This window comes from Cupressus sempervirens, chromosome 10 (genome assembly GCF_028749045.1).
Source record: "Cupressus sempervirens isolate cs-2001-9-10 chromosome 10, ASM2874904v1, whole genome shotgun sequence".
Classification (NCBI taxonomy): Eukaryota; Viridiplantae; Streptophyta; class Pinopsida; order Cupressales; family Cupressaceae; genus Cupressus; species Cupressus sempervirens.
Genome location: NC_143127.1, coordinates 632261526 through 632277193, shown reverse-complemented (window position 1 = coordinate 632277193; position 15668 = coordinate 632261526).

Here is a 15668-nt window from a genome sequence, read left to right as displayed (position 1 = left end):
GTAACTCTGTCTTCAACACCTATAATTTACTCGGCATATATATGAGCTTGGCATAAATTTTCACTCAAGACTTGAAACTTGCTTGGCACTTGAATAACTCAGCACCTATTGAATTTTTGGCTCAGCACATACTGTACCTTGACATCTATATTATAATCGGCATCAACTTAGAAATTTCTTAAGTGTGTTAACACTCAATTTTCAAAACCAATTTGAGACCAACAATCTCCCTCTTTGATGTGAGTGTCAAAAAAACTTAACATTGTGAATTTTCTTTCTATGATTACAGTATACATCTTGTTCAACATATGTACAAAATTTCAAAAAACTTGTTCAAAATTTTGTAGAAGACTCTATACCTTAAAACTTGTAACTCCCCTTAAGTTGATGTGCCATTTCTATATCCAAAACTCCTTATGTTGGATTTTTCTCATGTTGATTATTTTGATACTCTTTATCTCTACCTTGTCATTCCTTCCCTTGGCTGCCATGTTTCTATCTTCTTTGTTTTTACTACCCCTGTCACACATCTTCCCTTGCAATTTTATCAACCTTTTCCTCATCTCTCCCTTATTTTTATCTTCTCCTTAAAACTAAAAAATTTATTATCTCCCCCAATTTATTATATTTCCCCCTTTGGGTATCTCTCATTTATTATCTCCCCCTTTTTGACACTTATGTCAAAGGGTTCTAAGCATTAATTGAATACTTATTGAAAAAGGATTTGTTTACCTCCATTATGATCTTCAAAGTAGCATCCCAATTGTCTAATGCAATTTCTAGTATTTTAACCTAGATGGTTGTCTTTTTTGCAAGGTGTACTAGGCCTTCCAATGTAGAAAGATTTGGATCTTTCTTCTAGACATTCTCTACATAGTCCAATTCTTTGTGCAAAACTTCCATATGATGGGTTTTAATAGACTGCATTTGTATTAACTTTGCCTTTATGTTAGCCTCATCTACTATGAGCATAGCTAATTCCTTTTGAGTGTGAAGCATAGTAGCAAAATGCTTCTCACTTTGAGTTGGATCCTTGGGTAGATGCATGCTTGATACTTTCAAATTCCTCTCCAAGCTCATAATCATCTGGCTAGTCTCTTGTGTGAAGATCGATGGATCACATAGTTTGGAGTACAATGAAAATATATTCTCAAGTATTGCTTTTACCTTTTCTACATTCTTAGCCAGCTCCACCTAAGATAGTGTTATCTGACTTGATATGCATTCATTTACCTTCATTTGGAATTTCTTTTCAGACCATTCTAGCAATTTTGCATTTGTGTCTAGGTCTTCATTTTGTATTTGGTCCACTATGTTGGATAATTCCTCCATTATGGGCTTGGTTTCATCAGGTACTTGCAAGCTAAATGCATCTAGAAATATGTCTTTGATTTCAATCAAAGCTTGCCTTTGCCTATACTCATTCTTGAGTATCTCTTGTTTCTTTTTCTTCCCTAGTGCCTCTTACACTTCATTAATCTAATCTATGTTCATAGTTTTATAGTCATGCCTTGGAATGACTATCTCCTCATCAAGTGTAGGGTATCCATAGTATAGTACCCTTGCTACCTTGGTAGAGCTTGAGCCTCATGTTGATATTTGCAATGGTACTGAATCAGTGCTCGATTGTTGAGTTGTTGTAGGAGTAATTATTGTAGGAAAGTTTATCAGTGTTTGAATTGCCTCTTGTTCCTTCTCCTTAGGGCTCTCCTTGTCCTCTATAATTATTCCTTGATCAATGTTTGTAATCTGTGGAGGTTCACCTTTTCCTTGTGTTGCACCGACAAAGGTATCCTTCTATCCTATTTTCTCCTTTACTAGCTCCTCAATAGTTGAAGTCATTATGATTATGGAATCAACCATAGCTAATGCATCTTATGTTGCTTGCTCTTCTGGTTGTCCACTTTTAGTTGTTGGAGTATGTGATGGTGGCTCTTTTGGATTCGCCTTCTCCTTTTTTATCTCAGCTACAACTTTCTAAAGTTCCTCCACACTCACCAAAACTAGATTAGTACATAGATGTGATTGTAAAGTTGTTTGGTGAAGGATCTTTCTAAGATCCTATGTAGTCAATGGGTTGATGTTTTGACTAGAGGTGTCAGGAACATCCTTCACAATTATTGTTTCTATATGTGTGGGTGTGACATATGGAGGACTTGGTGGTGGCAGTTGTGTGTCTTGCACACTATGTTCTTGTTACTACTCCTCAATAGTTGCCTTTTCACTTTCTTGTGTGTCTTTCTCCACTGTAACTTCTTCTTTGTCTTTCTCTATTTACTCCTCCTTATCATTGTCTTATTACTCTTCATCATCATTCCTTCCCTCAAAGGGACCTTCTTGTCCTTCCTTTATAGTTGTGAGCCCATAAGTTACTTTCCACATTAGAGTGGACTTCTTCACAACATCCTCAATTTTATTTTGCAATATGTTGAATGCTCTATGTTTGGGTGAAAATTTTCTCCCATGCTTCCTATTATACTTTCTTATTTGGATTTTGTGAGTTCAAGAATCACACGAGCCAATGTTGACTCTCTTATTTCCTTTTCCATGTTTAGACAATAATGCCATATATTTTCTCTAATGGAATATAACTCCTTAGCCATAGTATTATCTAGTTCAAGTGGAGTATTCTTAAACTTTACCATCATGGTGTATATTGATTCTTGCACCATGTTTTTCTCCTTTCTTGTCAACTTATTGAAATCAATGCCTTTAAGTCTTGACAAGTTTGCATTGTCCCTAATGTTCTCACAAATGTTTTCCAAATTAGATTTAGTGGTGTGACTTACCACTGTAAACTGGTTGTTATCATCAAACTTAGTTCTCTCCTCATCTTATTCTAGAGGTGCCACATACTTTCTTCTTTGCTTCTTCTCTTCTGGTCCTTCCTACTCTGAGGCTTTCTTATTTTCTTGTTCCTTAGCCACCTTTTTTGTAGCCCTTGTATCTGCCCTAGTGGTAGGTTTTGTTGGGCTTGGCTTAGTTGTTTTCTTGCCCTTAGGCTGAGCAGATGGCTATTTCTTTGCTTTCCTATTCTTAGGCTCTACCTTAGGTGCATCCTTTTCTTCCTTGACACCTTCTTATTCTTCAAAATCTTCATCCATTCCTTGGGTTAATGCTAGTGTCTCCTGGCCCTATTTCTCATCATCTTCACCTTCTTCTTCTTCATCTTCTTGTTCCTCTACTTCTATTGAGCCTTCACCAACTTTAGCCTTGAGCTTCTTTACTAATTTGTCCTTTTTCTTGAGTGTAGAAGTAGTCTTCAATTCCATATCTACTTTGGATCATAGTACATCATAAGTGCCAAAATGTTGGGCACTTTTATCTACTTCTTTTGCAAGCAATGTTGTAATTATTGTAGATGCCTCATCAATAATTACTTCATAACCAAGTGGCCTAAGCCATATTACCCTTGGTATGGCTGATTGGATGTAAGTGTAATCAATATCAACAAGAAAAAAATATCATTTATATGTTGTTCCACAAGTGAGATTGGAATCCTAAGTCTCTGTTTCATTGATTTCTTGAGATCTTCAAAATAACTGGTCATGATAGTCTCAAAATTGGCCCCCATTTTTTCTATGTATTCATTTACTTGGGCTACTATAGACCTATTAGGCTTCCATCTTATCTTTCCATAGGATGGGAATTCATTTTGTACATAAAAGAATATACATATCAAAATTGCTCCAAATTTGCATTGGGCTCCCTTTGTTCTTCTTATAGCACCCAAATTCTCATTGATCTGTTTAGTTGTAGTTTGGCTAGATCATAAGTATGATCCTTTTTAACAAGTTTATAATCAACATCTACTACAATATAGGGAACACTATTAAATCTGATAGATTGGTAGAATTTGTGGGATATGACTCTGACAACAAAATCAACAAGAGGATCTTTAATGGTATACATGGTGATGCCTCTCTTGTTCCATTTAACTCCAGTATTCTTCTCAATAGCTTCTTTGGAGTCACTCCTTAGGGTTTTAGGCCATTCTAGGATTGGATACCATATTACCCTATGAATAAACCTTTTTGAAATTTTGACTAGCCCATCTTCTAACCACAAACTACCATCATGTATCCTACTTAACACAATTCTGATCCATTTATTCCGATGGTACCCACTCTTCAAATCTATCTCTATGAAATACATAGCCCCACATTTCTGATGGTACCCACTCTTCAAATATATCTCTATGAAATACTTAGCCCCACTCAAACAATCCATAATATCATCCATCCTTGGCAATAGGAATCGATACTTGATTATGATTTTGTTGATACCATGAGAATCTATGCACATCCTCTATTCTCCATTCTTCTTTGGTACTAATATGACTGGTACAACACATGGACTCAAATTCTCTCAAATCAACCCCTTCTACAACAACACATGAACTTGTATATTCAACTCTTCATTTTCTGCTAGTCACATTCTGTGTGCTACCTTATTTGGAAAATTGGCTCCTAGAATCAAATCCATTTGGTGACTAATCTTTCTCATTGGGGGCAATCCATCGGGTACATTATTTGATACAATATGAGAAACTCTCCCAACATATCTACAACTTTTACAGGCACCTCCTTTACTTGTTCTTTACCATCCTTGAGAATTATAGAAAAACACATATGCTCATGCTTCATACTTTTAAGAATCTCTTTTCCATCAACAAAACATATTTTGGTAGCACTACATACCTTTTCTTCTTTATCATTCAATGACATCAACTTATGTTTCACTCTATCCTTGGTCAGAGTGTAGGTATTTGCCTACCTATCATGTACAACATGCTTGTCAAACTACCATGACCTACCCAACAACATATGACATATGTCCATAGGTATGATGTGATTTCCCCATTCCAGCATATAAATTAACTACTAATACATATTATACATAAATAATATAATATCAATAATTGATAATTTATATGAAATATTATAATTATACTAAGATACAAATATCAATTCTTATATATATAAATTATACATACATACATACATACATATATATATATATATATGAATATTATTATATATTTAATTAGATATTTATATGCCATAGATAATTAATACATATATGTATGACAACAATATATGATATTATATCTTTTTTTTATTAAAGTAATATTTAATTAAAAAGATTCATATATAACATATAATCATATATTATTATTCTAATATATAATCATATATAATTATGATTATAATATAATATAACTACCTCATTAAATATAGTAATATTAATGAAAAGAAGCATCCCTATGAAATGCTATATATATATATATATATATATATATATATATATAGAAGAATATCAATTGTTGAAGAATATCAAGAAAAAATATTATAAAAATATTAAAAATAGAAGGAAAATAAATAATGTTTCCAAAGGGGACATTACAAGTGCTATCAGATCATTGAACCTGCTAGCCTGTGATGTTGAGAGTCTACAAACAAACAAAAGTACACATAAATATGCTAACCCAAACATTCCAAGATACTAATTAGAATTATTGCTACAATCTAATTGTATGAAGAAAATGATTACATTGATGAGCAACCCACATTGAATTTGTAGTGCCAAATGAGCCACCAATGCTTCCCAAAAGAAGAATGTGTTAGAAATCATATGAGTGTAAAGACTAACAAAAGTAGGGCATTGAATGTCTTCATAGTGGCCACCATTGCTCTTTATTTTAAGGCCTACAGAGAGTGAGAGAGAAAGATGAAGTGATGAGGTTGAAGTAGAGAGAGCATGTATGCAATACTTATCATCATCATCTACTTTTGTCACAAAACTTGTGTGCAGTCATCTTGCAGTTTGGCCATTCAAAATTACACAAGAAAGAAAATACAAAGACTCTAGATTCATAAAAAAGCTTATAGAAAGTGGAATTTATAGAAGTAGTGTAGTGCCTGCCCCTAGTTCACATTTTGTTATAATTGTTGAACCTTTTTAGAGCTAGTTTTACGTTGTTGGTTAGCAACATTGTTTTGAGATTATTAGATACTGAGCTATGGATTCAATTTATTATGTGATGAGATTATTTAGACTCTACATTTCATGTATGTATGATGATTATTTTTAGTGTTCGCAATTATTAATGATGATTAGTAAGATGATTTATTATCATATGTGTTTTTTTATGGATACTTACCCCATACTTGCATGTGTATGGTGTGCGTGTTTGCTTTTGTATGGCGTGTCTGATGTGGTTAAGGAAGGGAGTCATAGTCACCTGCTAGTCGGGATCTACAAGATGCACCACTTCCTGCCATTGCCTAGTTAGTTTAGTATATATATTGTGCTTGTACATGCATAGTTTTTATGCAGGTTGCAGGTACTGCGTATTGACTTCTCTGAATTGCTAGGATGAGCGTACCCTATCACATTATCTCAATAATAAGAGAGGGGAGATAAATTCTCAAGTCCAAATCTCAACCTTTTAAGCCATTTGTTCTAATTGAAAAATTAAGACAAGTATCTGAGTTGAGTACCCTCCGAATACGTTGGATGACATAATTCGTGATTTAAACCCTTGGTTTGTTTTGTATGTATTTTGGCTATGATAGGTTTTTCGTATTTTTACCTTTGTGAGTCTTTGGAGTATTTTCTATTAATTAAGCCTAATCAAAAGATTTAATTAATGGTTTAATTAAATAAAAAAATTAATATGATATTTTAATATTTATTTTATTTAATTAATTAGAAAATTAATTAAATAAAATAATTAAATTTGAAAATAAAATAATTAAATTAGAAGATAAAAGTTATAATATTAAATTTGGAATGTGACAATATTTATTTTAATAATAATATATTTGGAGCTCATTTTTAAATAAATGACTAAATAATATTATTATTAAAGCTAATAAATATTTTAGCAATAAAGTTTTGAAAAATGAAATTTAAAAGTGAAAAATATATTTTAAATTATTAAAAGATTCTAAATCTCATATGATTAAAATATAAATATATTAAGATTGAAAAGTGGAGATATTAAAGTTAGTGCATGAGACTTAATAAATAAATAAATAAAATTAGAAAGAGTAAAGTAAATTGGAGTTACAAGCTTGCATGAGAATTAACATGTGTCAACAACACGGGGGTTAGTGCATCAATTAAGCACAAGGTGTCTAAAATTCTATGACTCATCAAAAAGGATTGGAAAAGACCCATGCTTAGTTGGTGACACCTTTCAGTAGTTTCAAGAAGCATTCCAAAAGTTTCTTGAGAGCTCTTGATATTCAGGCATTCAAAGAAGCTTAAATGAAAAGCTTAATAGAAGCTACAAGCTTAATGGAAGCCATGAGCTATAAGCTAAAATAGAAGCTTCAAAGCTTACATGCATGGGAGAAGATTCATATGCTCATATATTTTCTACTTGCTTCTATGCTCCTTCTAGCATTTCTAATCACTTGGAGGATTCAATCAGCTTGGATTCTTGGAAGAATTGTGAATGATGGAGAAAGAAGGGATTTTTTATGGACTTTTGAGGTATGGCAAATTAGCATCAGTGTCGAGGTGCACTCGTGATATTCCCATATTCCCTTTGCACTCTTTCTCTTCATGTCTTCATCATATCTGTTTTATGTGTTTGAATACTCTCTATGATTGAATCTACTATTTGAAATTGGAATCTAGATATTTTATTTGGTTGAGAAGAAAACAGTAGAAAAACCCTGGTTCCAAATGAGAAAAAAATTAGATTTTAATCGGGTTTGGGTTTGAATTTATATTAAATTAGAAAGACAAGATTTGGAATTAAAATAAAAATTTTATGGTGAAAATTCGAATGATTAGATGTAATCTTTCTATCAATTATATTTTTAGATGCATATGAACAAACCCTTTTATGGTTAAATTTAGAGAAAAATTATTTTAAGAGGAAATTTTTAATTCATCACAAATTTTCCTGTCGTTGCCCCTTGGATAGACCCAAACTCAATCATTCATAACTTTTTATCGAGATCGAATTTATTCGATCGCTCTAGTCAGAAGTGGCGCAACTTGGCCTTCTCCAACATATTTCAATTTCAACCCAATCCAACAGTTCATTAAGGAGATATGGTCGTCGTATTGAGACTGTTTTATTCAAGGACAGATATTTCTTCATTTCTCATAACCAAGAATTTTTTATGGTTAAACTTCACAAAATAATATATCAAAGCATGGAATGAATTAAAGATATTATTGAAATATTTATTTATTAGAATCTTATTAAAATGCATTAGTTTTATATGGTTTATTATCTAATCTAATTAAATCAAATTTAATTAAGATTAGTTAATAGTAGAAGAAGTGTAATTAATTATTAGTCAATCTAAGTAAATGGATTCTTAAATGAGAGAAAATTAAAAGAAAAGAGATTTTAATATGGTTTATATAGTGGACTTTTTATAATGTATATTGAATACTATTTAATATATATTAAACAATTTTAGAGTTGTTTAATGAAGATGATAATGTTAAGAATTTGGAGATTATTCATGTCAAAATCTACAATGAGTCTTATTGGTTTGTGATGGGGATCTTTATATAGACAAAATATTATTAGAACAATTAGAAAAGTCTAATGGTTTATTTCAATATTGATTAAATAATTGTAAGATGATAATTTATATTATGTTAATTTAAATTTAGAAACTCTGAATGATATTGGATTAAGACTGAATTATTATGTTATTGGTTAATACGCTTGAATACCTTAATGGAGTTAAGAGTTAGCCAAATATTAACTAATGAGTTTATGGAAGGATTCTATAGAGTGGGTATTTATAGTTTGAGGAGTTTATTATTTATTAATGTTTGTAAGGACTAGCAAACTATTAATAAATAATGGTGTAAATAGTTCGATTAGATTTAATCTAGTGAAGATTATTTAATGATTAAAATTTTGTAAAGATATTAATTTTTGAATTTGAAGTATAATTGATTTTTAATCAATTGATATTCATTGAGTTGATATTATAACTATGATATTAATAATTAAGTTATGCGATAGAGTCTTATTTGAAAAGATTAATGATAATACGAATTTGTCAAGAGAATGTTGGTATTCTTTGAAAGAAGACGAATGAGGTCATTATAGATTTATTCTCAATATAGCTTGCTAATAAATATTGACAAGTTATTATTATTGAATTATTAATATGAACATTTGAATATTGAATTATAGTTGACTTTTATCTTACAGAATTCTAGTTAGTTATTAGTCAACTGATATTAATTGAAATGTTGTTATGGTTATGCAATTATTAATTAAATCAATTAATGAGAGTTAATTAGATTTAATTAATAATTAAGCTATGTAATAGAGATTTAATTGATATAATTCTTTTAATGAGATTTTAAAAGTATTGATATCAAGTTGATAGCTCTTAATCTGATGACTTGAATAATGACTTTAGATATTTTAATGGTGAAGACTTAGTAATATAAATTGAGAATTATTATAATAATAAAAGGTCAAGGATTGTGAATCGATGTTAATTGATCATTTTAATAAGTTATAATCTTCTTGTTCAAAGATTGGTAATTGGCTCTCTTATAATTTATAACGAATAATGATCCTAGAAAAGTTGAAAGGTTAATCAATTAGAATATGGATCATGGTTAAATATAGAACAATTTAATTAAATGTCAATGATGATCAGTTTAGTGAATATTTATCCTTAAGTTATTCTTAGAATGTAATTCTTAATAATGGAAGGATAATGCTATCGGGGAAAATGGGTTGACTTGTAGGTCAAATGATGAAACTTAAGACACTTGAAAGTATACTTGCAAAAAAAAAAAAAATAGAAACCCCTACACTTGATTCAACTATGAGATTTTAGCAAAACCAAAACATGTGTCTGCATCGTGTATTCTATATGCTTTTTGTTTTGGGTTTTGAGTTAACTAGTGTTGACCAGTCCTAGGTTGTTACCAAAGGCTCGGGGGTTATGAGATGTGATGGCATGTTGATCTTATTTGGTCTCGATCTTTATAAGCCCAACCATGGTAATGTGATCGTATGCTCTATGAAATGTTTGTATTTACTGATTGTTATTGTTCATCAGCCTTCATGTGTGAAGCTGAGATGTATGTGTATGAGACACTTGAGCTAATTATTTTTGAGTCATCGATCAATTATCCTTGGATTATTTTCTAGTCGCCATGATGGGACTAAAATGTGGATTTATTTCTTGATGATGTCATGTTGTGACATGTTTGACTCAACCATTTTGGAGTCTTTGATCAGTATGATTTTGAGATATTCTTGGTTGCTTATTGAGAACCAATAGATATTGTGATTTATTTTGAGATATATTTTGGTTATTGAGAACCAATGATTATTATGATTATCAATGATGCCTTCAGTTGCCAATAGAGAACTATTGTGGTCATGATTTTCTATGGATGCTTTTTCAGATGCTCATGGAGATTTGATGATTCTTATCTTGGAGATTTGATGATTCTTATTATGGATATTTGATGCTTTTATGCATATTTGATGATTTTATTATGGATTATCTTTTATGATTTTGAGGTTTATGATTCTATGAGCTTAGGGTAGGTAATCTACTTGTAGTGTTGAGAAGTGGCTTGCAATGGGGATCGGGGCCCTAAGTGGCTGCCAGGGTAACTCATTGTAAGTTTGGTTAATAAGAGATAACATTTACATACTAAATGAGGATTAAATGAACCTAAAAAGATAATTGTTTTGATGTTCTCGCCCATGCCTTGAGTGCTTGTATAGGCTAGGATGGGAGTAGTGAGAACGCATGGTTGTGACTGTGCATTCCATAGTATGCCTTGTCAGTATGAGAGGATACTAGTGGCTGCATGAGATCAGTATGGACCCGTGGAGTTTAGCTAACTGCCAAGGTAACTTGTGCATGATAAATGCGATGACACTTTCCCGCTTGTAGAGTAGGTTTCCTACATGTCATTGTGTGCCTCTGGGAATTAGATGTTGATTTTGTGTGATGGAACCTTTGAGTTAGTATACTTTTAAGATTCTTGGACTTATAGAGATTTGTGCTTCGTGAATTGATATCCTGTTTGGGACTTGAGATTATCTCCTCAGCACGGTGGGAGTGGACCACTTAGGTTCCAAGTAGTCAGGTGGTAGTGTATTTTCACTCTTATCATTTGAGATCCATCCAAGACACTGTGGCTGGAGTATCCTTGGTTGGTATATATTCTTCATTATGTTCTTGGAGCATTATGATAGATAATATACCTTATGATGGGTTTATTTATTGGTATGTTTCTTATATTGATGATTTTCTTTACTTTGCATATGTTAGTTGATGATTTATTATGCTTTACTTTGCATGTTAGTAGGATGTTTTAGGAGTGATATTACTACTATGTTAATACCAATGATCTCTTCGGTGCTTTGGAATGTTACGCACGGAGGGATGGCTAGGATCCACGATGGTCTAATGATGCTATTTACGGTTGAGAAGAACCGTGCACTTAGTTATTTATGTTTTTGATATATAGTTAATGTTTATGATGGATATTTATATCTTCTATGATGATGTATATCATGTATGATATGTGGTTTCATTTACTTTAATTGCATCATGGATTAATATTGGATGATGATGTACTTTATTTATATGGATGTTTATTCATTTAAGCTTTTCATACCCTGTGATATGTACAATGGATGATTGAGCTAAACTAAAATATAATTACAAAAGGACACTTGTATATTGTTTAAGTACATTGGATGTATCATTTTTATTTCATAAGGATGGGATGTTAGATGAATAGTTAATTAGATGGGATACAATGTTAAGGGATCTTTAAAGAATGTAGAATGTTATGTATATATGTTATGTTTATTTTCATTTGAATTGTTTCTATTGCTTCCGCAAATGTTATGAATGGTTTTATCTTTCATCTTTAAAAAAAAAAAAATTGTTTGACAAACTTAGTAAAATTCTTTGGATCCCTTGGTGGGGCATTACAAGTAGAGGAAGTAGTGAAGGAACAAGCATAGATGAAGGTCTCACTGACAATATTCATAAAATATAACTGGAATCATCAAACTATTATTTCTTTACACAATCATATTAGGGCCTAAAAAACAATGACAAGAAATCCATGAGTGATAGGGAGGCACAAGATTGGAAGACAATCACATTGCATATCAAGGAGGAGATATAACTTGATATTCTCAGGATCTGTGTTTACTATAAGCCATCAATATATTGATTTATATATGCCCAATTATCAGGAAGAAAGGTACATCAAGTAAATAAGTGTCATTATAAACTTAAGATATTTAAAAGTGTCTTTAAAATCTAAAAATTTGTTTGGTAGTAAGAGACATCTTCCTTGAAGAGACATCATAACTCATTTTTAGAAAATATACATTAAGTCATGTACAAAGCCAAATTCAAACAAAAGACAATATCGGTGATTGGAGAATGGAAGAGATAAATAAAGGAAATATATTCATATTTAACAACCCATATATATATATATATATAACATCAAATAATGTGATAGATTTAACAAGTCTCTGGAATAGAAGAGGACAAATATGGGAACAAAGTTGGAATCCTGGTGGTTGCACTTGGCATTGTTAATTCATATTTTCTACCAACTGTAACACAAAAGCCAACGATACTAATGACAAAGATTTGACAATTTCCAATGTCATTGAGTATTGACCATTCCATTCCATAATATTAGGTGCTCAACTTTCATATTCATGATTTAATATAATGTGCTCTAAATATTCCAAGAGTTCTTAACAAAACACAAAAGTGAAAGGTAGACCCACCCCTAACTAAATATACCCAGTACAATTACATGGTATCACTATCTCTAAGGTGGAAAATGTGTTGAATACAAGAGATTGTTTTAATTCAAGGAAGAGAACCTTTGGTTAGTGATAGATCAATTTTGATAGAATCACATCAAACAATGTTGCCTTGAAATATTGATAGATGCGAAATGGAATTATATATGTTACCTATTAGGTAAATTGTCTCTAGGTACAAGGAAATAAATTTATGGAAACTATCATTCCATTACTTTGGGGTGAAATAGAGGGAATAATATGTTTTAAAGAAACAAACCTTTAGATTATTGTGCAACTACTGTGATAATCATATATCTCTACCATTGAATAGAAGGAATTCATAATTTATTTCATTTGGCAAAAGGCAAACATTCAAAAGTATACAGATGGTGTCGAGAGTTCCAAAGTAAGCATTAAAATATGCTTGTTGGGATTTCAACATTTTATATTTATACAGAGCATTAGATATGTCTAGAGTATGTAGCAATAATGGCAGATAGTCTAGAGTGATCATGTGACATCTCCTCATGGGTCTCCAATCAGCATTGAGTCTTCAACAGTATTTTGGTATATGTTTTTATAGCATATTCAACAACTAACAAGGAATAAAATGAAAGTATCAAACATCAATAATGATGTGAGATGAATAGCAATCGATAAAAAAAATGGAAAATATATATGTAGTTAGGGTTTTAAATCTAATGTCTTACATGCAAACAAATAATTTATAGATCCAATGATAATAAAGAATTCATAGATTGAAATGTTCATGATTGGTCAATATCTTCCCTACATAGATCCAAAAAGAGTGTATAAATGAAGGAGCCTATATTATTGGTCTTAATTTATCAAAGTGATTCTTGGTTCCAAGATAAGGTAGGGTTTAATGAACTATGATCCTTCAAGACATGGGTTAAGCAACTCCTAAACTAGACAATCATGGAAATAAGGAAAAGTAGTGTTGGAGTTGGTCCATGTGTCATATTGATCAACATTGGATAAGGAACTTTAATGTGGAAAGTGGATATGAAGATTACTTCATACTCATAAATTGCCACTTCATCCATAAAGGTGATGAGGTAAATTATATGTTTTCTTCATATATTATGAAATAGTTGTCAGTGTCTTTGTTATTATTGACACCTTTTGTTATTGTGATGAATATTGAGTAGTTTAAATGCTTACTATCAATGATTCTAATCAAATAATTACAAGGAAATGACATTGAATTTTAAGTTGATAATAATCAAAGAATGTTGTTAAATAAAATAAAATAATCTAAGATCATCATCTTCCAAGACAAGATAAGGCCTACGGTGGAGTGAATATCCCAGGGAACACCATACAAAGACATCATCTTGGGAATGATGATTAGACAGAGGTAACGATAATGAGGGAGAATGGTGAGGCTCACTAATTTGGGTAATAAGATACCCCATTATGATTTCTCCTCCTACAGTTGAATGATAAGATTAAGTATCTGATATTTCAAAGATTATACTTTAAAAGACATCTCATTGAAAAATAGTTGATAGAATCACCTTAAGATCACAATTCTCCAATGACAAGATAAGGCCTGCAGTGGAATGGGCTGGGTGACACCACTCGAGGTACTAGATAAACCCTACGAGTACTAGGTAAGGCATATGTTAGAGAAAATACCCCAGGGTACATCATACAAAGGCACCATCTTGGGAATGATGATTGGAGAGAGATAACAATAATAAGGGAGAATGGTGAGGCCCACTGGTTGGGTAATATGGCACCCTATTATAGTTTCTCCTCCCATATTCAGAAAATGATGAATTAATAAATGGATTATGCTTTTGATTGACAAGAAATTAAAATTGATACTATAAACACCTTGTCAAGAGATTGATTTATATATAATGTGTACTAACGATTTTTTTGGTTGCAGGTTCACAATTAAAGAAATACATAATGTGTGTATTGTGTGTTTGCATCATGTTTGCTTTGTGTCTTCATCTATCTACATCGTGTTTGCTTCATGTCTTCGTCTATTTGTACCATGTTTGCTTTGTGTTTTCATTCATTAAAATGTATATTTATAAATCTTTTAAGATTTTTGTTTGCAAATATGTTTTTATCTATGAAAGAGCTTGTGTATGAATGATTTTTCTTGAGGACAAGAAAATTTGAGAGGGGAGGACTGTGATATCCTTATTTCAGCATATAAATTAACTACTAATAAGTATTATACATAAAGAATATAATATCAATAATCGATAATTTATATGAAATATTATAATTATACTAAGATACAAATATCAATTCTTATATATATTAATTATATATATATATATATATGAATATTATTAAATATTTAATTAGATATTTATATGCCATAGATAATTAATATATATCTATATGACAATAATATATGATATTATATATTTTTTATATTAATATATAATCATATATAATTATTATAATAATATAATATGACTACCTTATTAAATATATTAATATTAATGAAAAGACACATCCCTATGAAATGCTGGATATATGTATATCCTTATTTCAACATATAAATTAACTACTAATAAGTATTATACATAAAGAATATAATATCAATAATCAATAATTTATATGAAATATTATAATTATACTAAGATACAAATATCAATTCTTATATATATATATATATATATATATATATATATATAATTGGATATTTATATGTCATAGATAATTAATATATATCTATATGACAATAATATATGATATTATATCTTTTTTTTATTAATATATAATCATATATAATTATTATAATAATATAATATAACTACCTTATTAAATATATTAATATTAATGAAAAGACACATCCCTA